Raw genomic sequence first — 15,483 nt, 5'->3', positions numbered from 1 at the left:
CTAGCAATTCTCACTATACCCAAGGAACCCACAGGCGCACTGCACGCAACCACAACAACATCGTACGTAGCAACTACGCAGGTTAAATGGCACAAGCAGGTGTCGGTGGGCAAACTTCACAAAATACAATATTTGGTATACGATTCATAATAGAAATCTGCAACAGACACCACTGCCATATTGATTTATTCTATTTTTAGTTGGTTAATGTCAATAGGCATTGTTCCTTTAAAAAAAGTGTATGTTTCCACAAAAACTACACTTTTAAAGTCGTGTTACATTAGTTTATTGACTAGCAGTACGACACCCCAACTGCCAATCCATTCTGTGAAAACCGCACATCAATAGCACTTTCTATTTCCCCAATATTTGGGGTGCAACTTTTAGGTGATTCAACCTGTGTAAATGACATGACTTCTAATACGACAGTTGATCCTAAAATGTTTCTGTCTGCTGATGACACTAGCTTGTTAGTGAAGGATGTTTAGTGCAACATAGCCAATACATCAAATACAAATTCATGACATAAGTTCATGGCTTGTAGAAAATAATTTGGTTCTTAATCACAGTACGCCTCAGTTTTTACAGTTTCTAACACACTCCATCAAACAAGCTTCTATTGCCATTATATGTTTATGCTGATGTATCAGGCATTAAATCGTATGTGTACGTTGCTCTTCAATGTGTCAAATATTTTGCATATTATATTTTACATATAAACCAAAATAAAGAAGAACAAAATAAAATAAAATAACGCACGTTAGTTGCTGAAGAACTGCTCTAGCGGCAAGCGTTAGCCCCCACAACTTCGACACTCTTTATTGTCGGTGGCTGACGTTCCTATACTTAATTAGCTCCTCAAGACAGTATCTATAATTGCTCTATACTTGTCTGGGTCCTTTTCTTACACCATGTATATGAACGAGGTAGAAACTTTACCTGTAATATTAAACTGCTTGCAATCTTACTTTTAAGGTACCATTTGAAATTGGAAAATAACCAAAAGTAGTTGTAAAGTTAAAAAAAGGATGTTGAGAGCTACTGCAGCCACAATCTAAACGATTTCGTAATTTGCACTCATAATATCTGTTACAACAGTTTGCACCTTTGCATACCGAAATAAGTTGTCACCCAAGAAGGAGTTTCCCAATACATGTTAATAAGCTTCTTCAATTTTTCAAGAGTACTTCGCAACATGCAAAAATCGTAGGGATATCCTTGTTGAAATATTGTGAATATGAAAGCTATTACAGGAACCATAAACAGGAATGACCTAGATAAGCATCTACATCTAAATCATACACATGCATGCATGCGCGCACGCACACGCACGCACGCACACACACACACACACACACACACACACACACACACACACTCCTGAAGTCAGAGGGCAGCATGGCGGGAAGTACAAGCGACAGGCAAAATAATGTGAACACCTGTACTTACTTTTGAATGGTTTATTAATAAGGGGTTAGACCCCTATTTGCCGCTAATACGGCTGCGACTCTTCTTGGAATACTGGCTTATAATGATTCTATAGTCTCCAGTAGAATGTTATGGCACTCTTCGATCAGAACGTCTTCTAAATTCTGTAGTGACGAGGGAGGGGGAAATCTGCTCTGGGGTCTGCACTCCAATACCGCCCACAAGGGTTCGATAATGATCAAGTCTGGGGGCTGTGCTGGCTAGGGAAGACGTTGCGTTTTAGATGCATGTAACGAGAGTCTTTGTCCGCCATCGCTGATGACTTTTATTTGGAATTTAATTTGGGGCTGGGTTCGAACACAGGACCTTGGGACGTTATTATTACTAGTCAAAGACACATCCCGTGACCACTCTTCTTTACGTTTTTATACAGGGCGTCCAACCTCCTCTTACAGCCCACCATTCGCTCTCTAGTTACGCGTACGTACGATCCTAGTGTTGGTCGCTTATCCAATTTACGCGTTTGATTCTTAAAGGAAACAATCGATGTACCCGTTCGTGAAAACAAAAAATGTCTCTTTTTTCTTTTTCTTTTTAGGGACCGCGAGTAATAAACCTTATCCTAAATCACCTAAAGATGTGCAATAAATAACGTCTTATCCTCTTTTCGAGCTCAACGTATCACCTATTAATGAGGATGGTCAGTTTCACTGGCTAGCAAATAGAAAGTTACGGTACACAAATTGGGGACCAAATATCGAAGCTGTCGTCATGATGAGACTAATAATGTGTGTGGTGTTGCATTACCAGATACTGTATGTATAATGTGTGAAGTGCGTGTTGTGACTCGTACTCAGAAGCGAACGTAAAGTGTAACATTAGTTTTCTACATTATTAAATGACTTTCTTTCAAACAGTACCTTACGCTAGGGGTAAACGGAATAAGGCAGCACTGCTTTCTACAGAACGGCCCTGTATTGAGGAGGATGGAGATCCTGTTTTTATTTGGCCATGCTGATTTAAGTTTTCCATGGTTTCCCAAAATTACTTCAGGTAGAAGCTGGCATAGTTGCTACTACAATTCTACGGGTGAATACCTGTGCCATCCTTGTCATATTAGAGCTGTAAGTATGTAAACGCCTGTGTATACGAATTCAGCTATTTTTGTTGTTCTTATAGTGTAACACTGACAGCCCCAATGTCACTGTGAAAGTCATCCACGGATGAATCCTGCCACTACTACTATTACTATTGGTGCTCAATAATAGTATATACAAGCTATTTGTATGCAGTTTCTTCCATAGGTGCCCTAAAATTTACCAGATTTCTCCCATTAGACATTGCTTTCGCTAGATGTAACTTTGTGATCAAAATGGCTCTGAGCACTATGGGACTTCTGCTGAGGTCATCAGTCCACTAGAACTTAGAACTACTTAAACCTAACTAACCTCCACGCCCGAGGCAGGATTCGAACCTGTGACCCTAGCGGTCGCGCGGTTCCAGACTGTAGCGCCTTAACCGCTCGGCCACTCCGGCCGGCATAACTTTGTGTTCACATTCTGTTTCTTGTTGTTTCAAACGATGTGACTAAGTTAATTAGCGTATAACTTGATCAGTGCAAGGCGCGGGATCGATAGTATATCTTACTGTATCTTAGCATAATTGGCAGGAACGTGTTAATCTTCTGGACCCAAAGGGAGCAGGCGGCGCTTGGCCGACTTAAGCCGGTCTGTTACGCTTGCGGTATCAGTCGTAAGTTGGATTTAGTTCGGAAATTTACACCGGTCACGGGTTAGAGGCTGCACTGCACTGCCGTATTATTCCATGTTGTGACTCAGTGGGAAAGTCCTACGTGGCCCCTTCAGCTTCCGGTACGGTTCCTAAGCCCAGGCCTGGATGTTAACTTCGAGAAGCGCCTTAAAAAGGAAATTAGCTCAAGTGAATCAATTTGGGACACACGACGTCGAGCGCTATGAAACCGTTGCTCTAGCACTATCCCAGAGGAGAACTTTATACTAAAATTTTCTCTGTGGATGTCACCAGGAAATTGGCACACAACGTTCATACATTGGTACTTATATTGGTTAATATTTCATTTCTACGTATGCCAGTTTCATTTATTGTCAGTGATGACATTCTCATGATTTCTTTCTGGGTCGAATGGAAGCGGTTGAATATTATAACTAATTTTTTAAATTATTATTTCTGGGGAGACATTTTATAACCATTCTGTTTTTCTTTAGTTATACGATAAATTTTGAAAGTGCCAATGCAGAACATAGTTTCCGCAGCGCTTAACCAAAACTCTTTTGTGTATATTTGCAGCCATCTTTAAATGTTTCCTAGTACATAACAGGCACCTTCCGAGTTTTGGTAACCAGATCACTTGGTTAAACTGGTGTTTTAACATTTAAATGCTAGTTTCTAATCGTATTCTTTTCTCTCTGTGTAGTTCGCTTTATCTGTTATCCTGGCTAACTGCTATTACTATTTCAAAGCTCCAGGTCACGCGTTATTGTGACTGAGTCTGGTTGAAAGGAAACGAAAGAAAAGAGAAAGCACACGTTCCTAATATGTTGACTGATTTACTTGGGAGTTTCAATACGTCATAATCCCCTTCTCATACCTTCTCTCCTTGTCCAGTTCATCTTTCCCTCTATCTGTCCAGCTCTCTGTCCATCTTCTTCTCCCTCCTTTTCTCCATCTACTCCACCCCCTCTCTCTGTCCATCACCTCCACCCCTTTCTATGTCCATCTTCTCCTCCCCCTCTTTCTCTGTCTTCTCCTGCCCCATCTCTCTGTCCGTCTCCTCCTTTCCGATTTCTATATCCATTTCCTCTGTCCATCTCTTCTTCGCTCTTTTTACTGACATTGAGCCTTATTTTTACTGCAAATACCGGTCCCATAGCAGTATTCAAATATAGCCGATAAGCCATAAATACATCTGTTTCTTTTCTAACAACTTTTCACAATTTATATATATATAAGTATATATATATATATATATATATATATATACTATCATTGGTGCTCAGTAATGGGGTATATAAGCGATTTGTATGCTGTTTCCTCCGAAGATGCTCTATACTTTACCAGAATTCCCATACTAGCCACAGTCAGCCATTTGATTTCGCCACACGTAACTTTATGTGCACGTTCTGTTTCTTGTTGTTCTAAGTCATGTGACTAGAATCTCATGTGTGTATGAGATTTATTAAAAATACACAACGTACGTGAGAATGTTCAATAGAGTCTCTAGTAAATAGGTCAGAACTTTACAAAACATTTCGTAATAACCTTTCTCATTTCTATATTACATATTCGTTTACATGAAAACATGCGCATGCGCGAAGCACACGGTCTCTCAAAATTTTGAAGTAATCGGCGAAGAACTTCCGGAGACTTTGAACAAACGAACCTTTACATTGTAATTTGGGCACATTAATCTTAGAGATATTGTTTAATTCGAATAAAGTAAATGTTCTTTTATGATTAACTGAGGATATACATTTTAAAGAAATTGTATTTTTTAATACTGGGTCGAAGACTAAACTAAAAACTCTATGCTTATATCCTGGTCAAAAGTATTGCTGGCACCTAACTAACTACCTGCCTTTCACCTATCACAACTAGTGCTGCATTCAAACATTAGTGGGATGTTTCTATTAATTATATCAATAAACTTTTATTTACCCACATCTCGGTCAAGATGCCATTCAGTGTACGACATTGAGTTTCTGTCTAAGACTTCCTGAATCGCCCTACTCAACGACGATACTTGGGCTTCATGGTAAGTTAACCGGACAAAAAATTAGTCTGCCCTAGGGAAATCAGTACAAGCATCATCTAATACTGTTTAGTCATGCTGCTGGACTCGATAACGGCCTGTATTCGATTAGGAAGTGAGTCCTCAGTGTTGTGCAGGTACGTCACATCCAGGTTAAGCCACCCGCTGAGAATATGATCGCGCATTTCCACCAGTTTTCTGCGATACTGATGTCAGCGTTTTGCTCGCTATTCCCATCTCCCACTGATTTTCCATTCAGTTCAAGTGGGGTGAGGGGTTGGATTGTTTGGGGGAGGACACCAGACAGCGAGGTCATCGGTCTCATCAAATTAGGGAAAGACGGGGAAGGAAGTCGACCGTGCTCTTTCAAAGAAACCATCCCGACATTTGCCTGGAGCGATTTAGGAAAATCACGGAAAACCTAAATTAGGATGGCCGGAAGCGGGATTGAACCGTCGTCCTCCCGAATGCGAGTCTAGTGTGCTAGCCACTGCACCACCTCGCTCGGATCCAGATGGGTTGATTTTGCAGATCAATTCAGATGTGGGGCACTGTTTAGGAGACCATTCACATATTTTTCCAGCCCGACGAACTTCGCTGCTGTCACCTTGAGAAAATGAGGTTCCAGAGGTCTCTTGCGAGGTAACTAAATTGAAATTTTCATGGCATGCAGTTTCCGTCGCAGTGTTTCCTCGCTAACAGACGGGGATGGATCTTCATTCACTCCATGCACCAATTCCAGTCGATTTTGGAAGCGATTTTGTTTCAAAAACTGTGAAACGTGACTGCACTCTCCCTCAGTCAGGATCTCTCAATTCTGACGTCGTGTTTCGTTGCCAGGTGTTTTACAGTACTGCTGGTAGACAGGCGGAACAGTCCTCCGCAAAACACCGACATTTCTAGCAACATCACACCCCCGAACACGACTGACCATTTTTTGCCACTGTCATGTCTTTAGTGTTAGCCATTTTTACATACAATATCCGCTGGAAAACATAAATGTGTCACTGATCGCTTCTTCCCGAAGCTCACGTAGAGACAGAGCGCGCGGTTGAGCGCATGGCTCAGTCACTGTACCTTCTGTAAAGGCTTAAAGATTCGTGCGTACGTCTGCTTCGAGGTGACTAATTTATATGTCCTGTGACCTGTGTAAGGAGTGTGTCAGAACTCTCCATGACGTTGATTAAATATTAAGTAAGGCTATTCTTTGCATTGTGTAAGACTGGAAATAACTAAGCACTCATATATCGATAGCAACAATCTGAGGGTGAAACACGGGAGCATGATCCTAAGCATTGTTGTGAAACGAGTCAGTAGCATTGGTCGAGAGCACGGAGACAGAAGACGTGTCACGCTGCCCTCACGTCGGTGATGGCAGGTCTCACCACACTCAAGGCCTGATTTCATTTATACTGCCTGGAGAGTTTTAGATGGCTTAACTACGCTTGAAGATGGAATTGAGGGTAAAAATTCGCAAGCATAACGTAAAGCGGAATTGCAGGGTTAGGCTGGTGATTGTTAGTCCGAGTTTGTAATAATTCCATGTCTTGCTTGTCAGTTAAAGAAGCCTCCTTATCTTCCTAGTAATAATTATTATTCTCCACACCAAATTCACTAAAATGCTGAGGTTATTAAATGTTAATGTAACTTTGAAACTGAAATAATTTGTTAATCTGGAACTGAGCCATTATTGATACTTATGTCAGTGTCAGGCATTTCGCCGTTATTAATTATTCTCAACTGTTATTGGTCATGATGATTTCTGAAGTTTATAAATAGTCTTAATTTATGAAATCGCTTCTTATAAGTTATTTAGAGGTTAATAGGACCCAAGCAAACTCCTTTTTATTACGAGCTTCGTACAAGCTTAGTACAATAAGCTTTAGCCGCTGCTGCTGCATGCTGTTGTGAATTACTGTAAACCACTTGGAAAAACGCAGTCATCTAAAGAGGTGAGTGCAAAACTAGGGCCAAACCAGAGACACAACATGTCATGTACTCTAATCCTGTAAATTTCGTTGCACAAGCCAGATTCTGTATCTCTTGTAAATTCTTATGCAAATACGCAGTCAGACACCTTATCCAAAGGTTAATTTTAAGCTTTTCATGTAACGATTTTTTGGAGGCTTAATTGACAGTGAAACTCACAGTTACACAACACACACACACACACACACACACACACACACACACAATGCTATGCAGGATTGATTCCGATAACTAACAGCTCAGGTTGCTTATCGAGTCCATTTTCACAGACGAGCATAGACTTCATTTGTTGTAGCAACGTTACAGCTGACGTACGCTTCACAGCTCAGTTTCTTGTGCTAGCACGTGCTGTTTCGGAACAGACGTGTGTGCCACGCTGCAGCTGGACCCCCGCGGCCCAGTTTCGGCCTACAATCGGCAGCCTAGCGTCGGGCAGTGGCTCACACGGCCAGATGGGGGGACGCGGCGCTGACGGTCGCGGACGCGTGGATTAGGCGGGATCAGCCGGGATGCGGCCCGGGTGCGGTCCGCTGACAGCGTGGCGGGCTTCCTGGGCGGTCCGCTTTGACAGGCCAGTCCGTACAAGCTCCTCTGCTGTGGGCTGGCCGACGCGCTTCCTCCATAAGCCGCCAACAGCTTCTGGAAGCGAATACTGTCCAACGACAGGTAGCTCTGCCTCCGCTGGCACTAGCTGCGAGCGACGACTGCGTAGACTTCATATTGAGTCACAACAGCCCCGCCCCCCACTCCTACCCTCTAAATTATCATTTGCTGGTCGCACTCGTCCTGTGACTTCATAAGTACCTACGGTTTTGTAGAATATGACTGCGTAAAAATTACAAAACATTAAGTAAATAGACACGTAGCCATCTGATCAATAGTATCAGGACGACTATTGGCGGACATTAATATGGCACGTGTCCATCTTTCGAGTTTATGACTGCACGAACTCCGCTGTGGACACTTTCAATCAGGTGCCTGAATGACTGTAGACCAGTAAGAGCCCTTCTTCCTCAGGAGACGAAACCTGAGCAGGTATTAGAGTCTGGAGTGAAGTCGAAGTTTCAAAGATGCTGTACTGGCTTTGGGACGGGATTCAGGGCAGTGTCGTCTATTTCAAGAATGTTTTGTGTATTTGACACACCTACTTGGAAGCGAGCGTGACGATTACGTGTCAGGGATTGCCCTGACGACAGTACTGTGTAGCGAAACCGAAAAGAAGTAGGTAATGCAAACAAACTGTGACTCTAGACCAAAACAAAATTTTTCATTGTTACTCTCCACTAACCATAACCTGACAGATGCTGCTTTATAACAGACTGCCTTGTCATGCTTATTGTCATCTCAGAACTGTTCCTCCACTGCACGTAATACACAATCCTTTCAGATGTGTTCGTATCCTTCGGCATTTACCGCTTTCTTAAGTCCGTTAAGGGCACTACATCATGATCACCAAAAACAGCCCCATGTCGTAACACCACCTCTTCGCTACTTCACTGTTGGTACGGCTCCAACAATTTTCCAAATGTTTTCATTGGATCGCGACAGGGAGTAGGTGATCCACCACTCCAAATTATTCGTTTGCAACCGTCCTCCGTTCAGTGGCGTCGTCTTTTGACCATCCAAAGCGTGACGTAGTACTGGCTACAGAAGTGTATGGTTTATCGGGAACTGCTACACATTGCACCCTGTTCTTTTTAACTCTCTTCGCACAGTTATAGTACAACCTAGCCGGCTGGTAGCACTTCGGAACTCATGATTCACTCCTTCTGCTCGTAGCATGCGATTTTTTTTAGAAGCTCCCTCCACAATACTATACGGTCACTGTCAGTCAGTACCAGATGTCTCTTCCTGATTTAGCTGTGGTTGTTCCTTCGCGTTTCCACTTCACAATCGCATCACCAACACTGAACTTGGACTCTTTGAGTAGGGTTAAATGTCCCTGATGGATTTGTAACGCAGATGACATCCAATGAGTAGTCCACATTTTTAGTGCCTACCTCTCCTGGACGATCCGTTGTGATGGCACTACTTATCTACTAAGAATATTATCCACTTCCTTTAGTACCGGCGGGTTTGCCTCTCGTGAAATCTAGTGGTCAGTTCTGCATTACATACTGTTGTCTGGATACTTTTCATCAGATATTCATCAGATCGTATGTCAGTGGTTAGAACATACCTCTAAGTCTTTAACTCAAATTACAGGTGCCTAATATTGGCACTGTTTGTAAAGTCGCAGCCACGATTACGCGCGTGCAATTCATTGAACTGCTGGTGATACTGCTACTGCCAACCAAGAATGCTCAACGAGAGGAGCCCGCTTTGGAAGTCTGTCGATTGTGTTGCCTACTTGCAAGCACGAACTACTGCGATGTGACAATAAGGGGTGTGTGGTTTTTTTTACTTGTTCTGACATGCCTGTCCCCAAGTAGTGTGCTCTGCGCGTATTATGAATCGATACATGGGTAGATGCGCTGCCCAGAGATCTGTCATTTTCCCTTACTTCTTGTAGTTTCGTCCACTCATCTTCAGAAGCCCACAGGTATAAGGCGCCATCCACAGTTTCAGTTCTAACTCCGTACAGTCCAGAATCGATATGCCAATTAGGCAAAATCACCATGAACACTGAGGCGATCACTCCAACCACGCACCGGGTTGAAGATGCCTGTGTCCTGCAGCGTGAAGACATCGGTAACTGCCTACTACACGTCCAAGTCCGACAGGATTCATTGACATTTCAAGGCCTTTTTTAAGGTTCTGAAGGCGTTATAACCGCGTGGTGAGAGATCAAAATTAGAGCGGGTACCTGAGTGTCTCCCTCTAGGATGGGCTCGAAGATCGATGGGCGTCTTATGTCGAATCGCGACCTGCGCGGAACTTGGCGTACCATTCCACAACTGTGGTTACCGACAGACATGCTGCTCCATACACATTCTTCATTGTCCAATGGATGTCTACTGGTGTTTGTCCTTCGGCAGCCAAGAAAAGAATAACAGCAGGTTCGTCCTGTATGGTAATGTATAGTAATAGCGTTACCACATTTCTGCATTTGCCGCACGCATGTTAGAAAGACACGAAAGCCACACTAATCTCTTACCTATAAGTCTGTATTGCACTACTTTGCTTATAACCCGAAGAATCACCGTCAAACAGAAACTTTTTGATCATTTTTTATACTTTATGAACGTACCCCGTATTGGGCTCTCCGCAGCCGACTTTCTGTATCTCGGGGAAGGAGAGTTTCTCCAATCTGAATATGACAAACAGAAATTTCCATAAGCCTCATTCGGATGGTGTTGGAGCATACTTCACTGGCTCTATAGCTTGTGACTTTCCTTGACGGCAGCTATTCTCCATAACCAGCTGGAGAGCTGAAGGCCTTGGCAGGAGGAAAGTATTTTGCAAAGGAGTGCCATTTGCTAGAGGGGGGAATTCGACTACTGTCTGATTTACCAAAAGGCCTAAATCCTACGAATTGCATGTGTGTGTTTTTGTATAATCCCCATCTTCTCCTAAACAGCTGGATCTATTTCAACCAATCTTGGTGTACGTTTCTCTTATTCTCAGGCAACAGTCGCTGTGGGGATAAGAACTACCTACCTATCGCAGTTCAGGAGGTATGACGTCATACACAATGAGACGTGTGAGAAACGGACGGATCATATATGACGATTAAAATTATTATTTCTGTGCTAGTAATTCTATTCGCAATAAATTTCGAAGACAGTATCCATGTATGCTACTTAATGTACGTCTATTATATCACAGTACCACACAGAGATCAGGACATACGACACCATAAACACGGAGATGCGTGAAAAACTGTCGCATTGTATATCAAGTTTAAATTTATTACTTCTATGTTAAAACTACTGATGGCCTTGGGAGAGCCAGTCCTGATAAACACTACCATCTGGTGAGTGTATGAGACAGGCGAAATACCCTCAGACTTCAAGAAGAATATAATAATTCCAATCCCAAAGAAAGCAGGTGTTGACAGGTGTGAAAATTCTGAAGAAGAGGAATTTGTTAACATCGAGTATAGATTTAAGTATCAGGAAGTCGTTTCAGAACGTATATGTATGGAGTGTAGCCATGTATGGAAGTGAAACATGGACGATAAATAGTTTGGACAAGAAGAGAAGGGTCAGGGATTTTCTCTGCCTCGTGATGACTGGTTGTTGTGTTATGTCCTTAAGTTAGTTAGGTTTAAGTAGTTCTAAGTTCTAGGGGACTGATGACCGTAGATGTTAAGTCCCATAGTTCTCAGAGCTATTTGAACCATTTTGAACCAATAAGAGAATAGAAGCTTTCGAAATGTGGTGCTACAGAAGAATGCTGAAGATTAGATGGGTAGTATGATGAAGTATTGAATAGAATTGGGGAGAAGAGGAGTATGCGGGACAACTTGACAAATAGAAGGGACCGGTTAGTAGGACATGTTCTGAGGCATCAAGGGATCACAAATTTAGCATTGGAGGGCAGCGTGGAGGGTAAAAATCGTAGAGGGAGACCAAGAGATGAATACACTAAGCAGATTCAGAAGGATGTGGGTTGCAGTAAGTACTGGGAGATGAAGAAGCTTGCACAGGATAGGGTAGCATGGAGAGCTGCATCAAACCAGTCTCAGGACTGAAGACCACAACAACAACAACATGTTAATAACGCTATACCCAACACCTTTTGCAAACAGTGCCCACATATGCCACGGAATTTATCTACACAAATATATCATTGTACGATTCGTAGTTCAAGAGACATGACGTCATAAACACCAAGATGCATGGAAAAAATGTCACAACATGCATGAAACTTTTATTCATTTATTCGTTACTACGAAGACACTCTTACGGTCGACTCAACTTAGGAAATCGCTGATATATGGCAGCGGTTTTGACAGCTTTCAACTACGAAGTGCCAACGGCTGTAGGCGAAAACAATAGCCCTCTATAGAAGCGCCCAGCATACAGAAACTGTTTCATAATTTCAAAGGTGTTTTCACGAGTACATGGAAATGAAATTTTTTCCATATTACACTACAAAACGGTGTTCATTTTTTGTCTTCGTTTTTAACAGAAAACTGGCAAAATGAATACCCGTGTAATGCTGGATTTGTCAGCTGGTACTGATCGCTTTCGGAGATTGCGAGAGAGGAGAATCGTTTGCTACCCTTTGTTAGATTCAGGTACGAAGTAGGCGTCCCGTGGGGAAAAATAAGTTTTATACTGTTTAGCTGAGGTTGTGAGTCGGCGATCTTTTGTGATCAGCAAACTTAATTCTCAGATACGGAAACTTTAAAGAATCGGAAGTGCTTTCCCATGAATGTGAGCGGAATTCTGCTGCGTCCTTTCCCAGATTCCTAGGTGACTGTTGCTTCTTCAGTGAACGAATCTGTCTTGGTGAGGTACAATTTAAGCAAATAAATGGTGTCTCTCTCTGTGAAAGTTTGAAAGGGGTGTGTCTGCTTTTTTAAAAATATCTACTCACTTTGAACTGTATTCCTGCTTCGTTTTTGTGGAGATTATTGGCAGAAGTTGCAGGGAGTGGCGGTGTATGAACTGTTAGCGGTACACATTTTCCAGTCCAGTTGTAGGATTTCGTAATCTTCCTAAAGAGCTTCTACTTTTTGACAAGTTTAACACTGTCTCGCGGATCAAACGGGACTAGCGGTCTTTATTCAGATATATTTTGTAGGGTAGCAAAGTAAAGAAGTCTTCCACGTCCGCCAGTTAACTTTTCTGAGTAAAAACCCGAAACAATACCGTGCCTAATTTGCATTAATCACAGCGTGACTCTTGTAATCGCAACTGTGAGTGCTATTTCTTGCTACGCCACATTAACCTCTGACAACGAACGCAAGGGACTGTCGTCCAGTTTACAGTGACGTTTCTCTAACAGCCGTGTACCGCAAGTCTCTAGAGGAACGGAAGGTTCCAAATGATTGCAGAACAAACACTGGTAGCAGTTACTTCTGTAAAATATCTGGGAGTATGCGTGCGGAACGATTTGAAGTGGAATGATCATATAAAATTAATTGTTGGTAAGGCGGGTACCAGGTTGAGATTCATTGGGAGAGTCCTTAGGAAATGTAGTCCATCAACAAAGGAGGTGGCTTACAAAACACTCGTTCGACCTATACTTGAGTATTGCTCATCAGTGTGAGATCCGTACCAGATCGGGTTGACGGAGGAGATAGAGAAGATCCAAAGAAGAGCGGCGCGTTTCGTCACAGGGTTATTTGGTAACCGTGATAGCGTTACGGAGATGTTTAATAAACTCAAGTGGCAGACTCTGCAAGAGTGGCGCTCTGCATCGCGGTGTAGCTTGGTCGCCAGGTTTCGAGAGGGTGCGTTTCTGGACGAGGTATCGAATGTATTGCTTCCCCCTACTTATACCTCCCGAGGAGATCACGAATGTAAAATTAGAGAGATTAGAGCGCGCACGGAGGCTTTCAGACAGTCGTTCTTCCCGCAAACCATACGCGACTGGAACAGGAAAGGGAGGTAATGACAGTGGCACGTAAAGTGCCCTCCGCCACACACTGTTGGGTGGCTTGCGGAGTATAAATGTAGATGTAGATGTAGATGTACCTTAAAGCTGTTAATGACCACCCACATAAAATATTGCGATTCACGGAGGTGCTGCTATATTTCTTACCATCCGGTTCGTCAGTAAGAGTGTGTTATGGACATGCTCCGTGAAACAGATTCTTCGATGGGAAAAAAATCTTTTCACGAAACCCCACTATTTACTGAATGATAATAGAGCGTGATACCCTTTCCTTGTGCAGGATGATAGGTAAGCCCGGTACCCATCACCCGCCTTTTCTTTTTTTTTTGCGTCGTCTGTCTTCTGACTGGTCTGATGTATACCGCCACGAATTCTTCTCCTGTGCCAACCTCTTCATCTCAGAGTAGCACTTGCAACCTACGTCCTCAATTACCTGCTGGATGTATTCCAATCTCCTTCCTCTACAGCTTTTGCCTTCTACAGCTCCCTCTAGTACCATGGAAGTCATTCCCTGATGTCTTAATAAACGTCCTACCCTCCTGTCCCTTCTTCTTGTCAGTGTTTTCAACATATTCCTTTCCTGTCCAAAAAATGTTCAAATATCTGTGAATTCCTAAGGGACCAAACTGCTTAGGTCATCGGTCCCTAGTCTTACACACTAGTTAAAGCAACTTAAACTAACTTATGCTAAGAAGAACACCCATGCCCGAGGGAGGACTCGAACCTCCGGCGGAAGTGGCAGCGCAGTCCGTGACTCGACATTCCTTAGTACTTCCGTATCCTACTTCTTCGCGCATTATTCTTCCTGACTATTCTCTTAAACTTCAGCCTACTCCTCATCACAACTACATTTTTATCCAGGTCTATACCTGATCCTGGGTTGACCTTAAAAAGAAATATCTGATTTCGGAATCTCTGTCTCACCTTGATGTAATCTAACTGAAATCTTCCCGTACCATCCCACCTTTTCCAAATATACCTCCTCCTCTTGTGGAACTTGAACAGAGTACTCGCTATTACTAGCTGAAATTTATTACAGAGTTCAATTACTCTTTCTCCTCTCTCATTCCTTGTCCCATGCCTATATTCTACTGTAACCTTTTCTTCTACTCCTTCACCTACAACTGCGTTCCAGTCCCCCATGACCATTAGATTTTCATCTCCCTTAAAGTACTGTAGTACCCTTTCAATATCCTCACATACTTTCTCCATCTCTTCATCTTCAGCTTGCGACATCGGTATGTATACCCGAACTATCGTTGGCGGTGTTGGATTGCTGTCGATTCTGATATTAACTGCCCTTTAACTGAAATGTTCACAGTAGCACACTTCTGCCCTACCTTCCTGTTCATAAAGAATGATACTCCAGTTATACCATATTCTGAGGCTGTCATCCTATACTCATCTGACCAGAAACCCTTGTCTTCTTTCCATTTATTTTCACTGACCTCTACCATATCTGTATTGAGCCTTTGCATTCCACTTTTCAGATTTTCTAGGTTCTGATATTCCATACCTCGACTGGTGGAACATTACCCTTTCGTTGGTTGATCAATATCTTTCTCATGGTCACCTCCTTTTTAGCAGTCCCCTTCCGGAGATTCAAATGGAGGACTATTCCAGAATCTTTTCCCAATGGAGAGATCATTATGACACTTCTTCAATTACAGGCCACATGTCCTGTGGATGCACGTTATGTGTCTTTAATACAGCGGTTTCCATTGCCTTCTGCGTCGCCATGTCTTTGATCACAGCTGATGTTTCCGCCA

This window comes from Schistocerca cancellata, chromosome 5 (assembly GCF_023864275.1).
Source record: "Schistocerca cancellata isolate TAMUIC-IGC-003103 chromosome 5, iqSchCanc2.1, whole genome shotgun sequence".
In the NCBI taxonomy this organism is placed as follows: domain Eukaryota; kingdom Metazoa; phylum Arthropoda; class Insecta; order Orthoptera; family Acrididae; genus Schistocerca; species Schistocerca cancellata.
This window is presented reverse-complemented; position numbering follows the sequence as displayed.